The sequence below is a fragment of the Pseudophryne corroboree genome, chromosome 7, assembly GCF_028390025.1.
Source record: "Pseudophryne corroboree isolate aPseCor3 chromosome 7, aPseCor3.hap2, whole genome shotgun sequence".
Lineage (NCBI taxonomy): Eukaryota > Metazoa > Chordata > Amphibia > Anura > Myobatrachidae > Pseudophryne > Pseudophryne corroboree.
In genome coordinates, this window is record NC_086450.1 from 422,171,877 (window position 1) to 422,174,945 (window position 3,069).

At 39.6% G+C, this 3,069-nt stretch overlaps 1 pseudogene; it reads right to left on the minus strand.

Annotated features, from left to right (window-relative positions):
* Positions 1 to 1,590: 1,590 nt before the first annotated feature.
* On the minus strand, positions 1,591 to 1,709 carry LOC134947321 (5S ribosomal RNA; annotated as a pseudogene).
* Positions 1,710 to 3,069: the final 1,360 nt, after the last annotated feature.

Genomic DNA, 3,069 nt, shown 5'->3' on the forward strand with positions numbered 1-3,069 from the left:
TGTATGTTGCCAAGTATAATAAATATAATAAAAAGATATATGAGATTTATAAAAATATATTATCAATTTATTTCACAACATTAGGAATGAATTTAAAGTGCAATGTAAATGAGAGAGACAAAAAATTATTAATTAAAAGTTAAAAAAGAGAGAGTCTCTTACATAAAATATGGTTCTAAACAGACAGTTCTTTTAAAAAAGAGAATGGGCATATGTTAGATCCTCAATTAAAGTGCAAATTGCCTGTGCAAATAAGCTCATTTAAAAAGTGGAGTAATAGCATATATAATCTTAACTGATATAGCAGGAGGTCTCTGGGTGAAGGCCTAACGCGTTTCGTCTCCAAGACTTCTTCATGGGGTAAGTGACAAGGTATGGTTGAACTCCTATATATACCCCCATAATTGGGAGTTAAGTGATGACATCATATCCTGTCTAGGTTCATGCATATTAATTAGATAGTTTCTACTTGCTGTAGTATAAATATATTCCTTATTGGTAGCTGCCGTTTTTAAATGCAGCATAGCATAAACAGTGTATATTAGTAAATAAATGAATTTCGGGCATCAGAGCAGATAATCCCGGACAGGCGCTGTACTTCCGCCACATTTCCGGTGTACGAACAGTCCGTATGCGCATGCGCGCCGTCTTAGTGTCGTTCCCCGCTTCCGGTTGCGCTTGTGTAGCGGCGTGACGACATCTTCGTGTGTTCGGCTGTATACATCTTATTGGTTACTTCTGGCACGTGGTTTCTCAGACCGGAATTGCCATGTAGTGGAACTCACAGGTGGACCGCCTCACGTGACCTGGATATTCGGCTTTGCCTTGTTGTCATGGAGACGTTCTCCATGTTCTCTTATGGTTTCTCTTAAAAGCATACATTGTCCGGACGTGGTCCCCAAAGAAATATAAATAAAGATATGTTTAGAGAATTTCCATATTACAGCGTTTTACACTTGCAGAACGGACATCAAATTCATAAAGATTTTATATTGGTCGACATACTTATGCATAATAGGCCGTATGATATGTATTACATATGATATTCTGACATCAATTAAAGGACAAATTATGTGTCTTTTAGAGTATACAGATAATATATATAAATATAGTCACATCAAAGTGCATATATATATTTAAATATTTAAATTTGTGTGCTAATACACACATACGAGGAGCTGTATATAAGAATATACCTAAGAGGATATGAGGATAAGGAAGAAGAGGGTTCCGAGGGAAAATTTAGTTTCATTAAAGAGTGAACTAGTGATATGAAATCATTTTAATAAAATTAAAAAAAAAATATAAAAATAATTAATGAGAAATGGTTGTTGCGTGATATTTGCTAGGTGCTGTGTGTGCCATTTGGTAGATGGTGCCAAAAATTGGTGATCTAGTAAAGTGCAGTTGCCTTAATTGTGTGGCCTGTTTATTGAGGTACTATTATCTTAGTGCATACTAGGATATACCTAGATCCTATTGTGCTTAGAAAAAGGTTAGTGCGTATCTATAAGGCTTATACCTAAAATGTGATCAAGTGTTCTATAAACATCCGTCGTGACTGGACATTTAGACAGTTGCCTTTTACTTTCAGTACAGTACCTAATATTCCCAATGGGTCACCCCTTTTGGTACTAGTCAGGCCCAACACTGCTTCGCTTCCAAGTTCGGTTGAGATTGGGCCTTTCCAGTGTGGTTTGACTGTATTTCTTTCGTACGCAACAAAAAATGCCCACACGAGATGTTATATATTTTATTTTCATTATATTCATTATTTTATTATTTTACCAGTGAGGTGCTATATATATACATGTGAAGAGTGCAGAGGAGAATTTTGGAAAATCTTCAACGACACCTTTACAGAAACGGAGCGATTTCATAGTTCTCGTTCAGGCCAAGTGGATGCATGGTTTTTAACTGGAAAATCCAGAACATCTCTCATTGTGATAGCTTGATTGCCAAGTCTCCTCCTCTTTCTCCGAGTTTCACCAGTTCTATTGCCTTGAAGGTCAGTTCTTCTGGATTCGAGTTGTGTTTCTCACTTCACGGAGAAACACAACTCGAATCCAGAAGAACTGACCTTCAAGGCAATAGAACTGGTGAAACTCGGAGAAAGAGGAGGAGACTTGGCAATCAAGCTATCACAACGAGAGATGTTCTGGATTTTCCAGTTAAAAACCATGCATCCACTTGGCCTGAACGAGAACTATGAAATCGCTCCGTTTCTGTAAAGGTGTCGTTGAAGATTTTCCAAAATTCTCCTCTGCACTCTTCACATGTATATATATAGCACCTCACTGGTAAAATAATAAAATAATGAAAATAATGAAAATAATAAGATTTTACTCACCGGTAAATCTATTTCTCGTAGTCCGTAGTGGATGCTGGGAACTCCGTAAGGACCATGGGGAATAGACGGGCTCCGCAGGAGACTGGGCACTCTAAAAGAAAGATTAGGTACTATCTGGTGTGCACTGGCTCCTCCCTCTATGCCCCTCCTCCAGACCTCAGTTAGGATACTGTGCCCGGAAGAGCTGACACAATAAGGAAGGATTTTGAATCCCGGGTAAGACTCATACCAGCCACACCAATCACACCGTATAACTCGTGATACTATACCCAGTTAACAGTATGAAATATAACTGAGCCTCTCAACAGATGGCTCAACAATAACCCTTTAGTTAGGCAATAACTATATACAAGTATTGCAGACAATCCGCACTTGGGATGGGCGCCCAGCATCCACTACGGACTACGAGAAATAGATTTACCGGTGAGTAAAATCTTATTTTCTCTGACGTCCTAGTGGATGCTGGGAACTCCGTAAGGACCATGGGGATTATACCAAAGCTCCCAAACGGGCGGGAGAGTGCGGATGACTCTGCAGCACCGAATGAGAGAACTCAAGGTCCTCCTCAGCCAGGGTATCAAATTTGTAGAATTTAGCAAACGTGTTTGCCCCTGACCAAGTTGCAGCTCGGCAAAGTTGTAAAGCCGAGACCCCTCGGGCAGCCGCCCAAGATGAGCCCACTTTCCTCGTGGAATGGGCTGTTACTGATTTAGGATGCG